This window comes from Egretta garzetta, unplaced genomic scaffold (assembly GCF_000687185.1).
Source record: "Egretta garzetta isolate BGI_Z169 unplaced genomic scaffold, ASM68718v1 scaffold337, whole genome shotgun sequence".
Classification (NCBI taxonomy): domain Eukaryota; kingdom Metazoa; phylum Chordata; class Aves; order Pelecaniformes; family Ardeidae; genus Egretta; species Egretta garzetta.
This window is the reverse complement of record NW_009260181.1, coordinates 51,972-52,320: the sequence shown is the minus strand read 5'-3', so window position 1 is coordinate 52,320 and position 349 is coordinate 51,972. Positions and strand designations below refer to the sequence as shown.

General features: G+C 62.5%; 1 protein-coding gene across 1 annotated transcript in view; it reads right to left on the bottom strand.

Moving 5' to 3' along the window:
- Positions 1 to 6: 6 nt before the first annotated feature.
- Positions 7 to 349, bottom strand: part of RAP1GAP2 (RAP1 GTPase activating protein 2) — a gene marked incomplete at its 5' end in the record, with an annotated part of 17,052 nt that continues 16,709 nt past the window's right edge. Inside the window, one exon of the mRNA XM_035897244.1 lies at positions 7 to 180. The remainder of the gene's footprint in view (positions 181 to 349) is intronic.

Below are 349 nucleotides of genomic sequence, written 5' to 3'. Positions count from 1 at the left end.
CGGGGCGCTGGCTGCCAAGGGGTTCACCCGGTGGGAAGGTGGCTGGGTCCCTGGCGGGGCAGAGACCGCGGCAAGGTGAGAGCTTCTTCCCGGTGCAGGGGTGCAGCCGGGAGGTGAGGGCACCTCGCTGCCCGCGGCCGGGACGTTGAAGAGTTTTCCCTTTGTTGAAACAAAAATTCTCTGCAAAGAAGAAAACGATAAAAGCGTCAAGAGGCTGTGGAAGGAGAATGTCCTCACTCCTGCAGTGACGGCTCTGAAGTGCCCGTCCCCGAGACACCGAGCCGCCCGCCACCCCAGGCCGGGAGAGGAGGGAACTCAGGGAGAGGCTAAAAATCACGGCTTCCCGAGA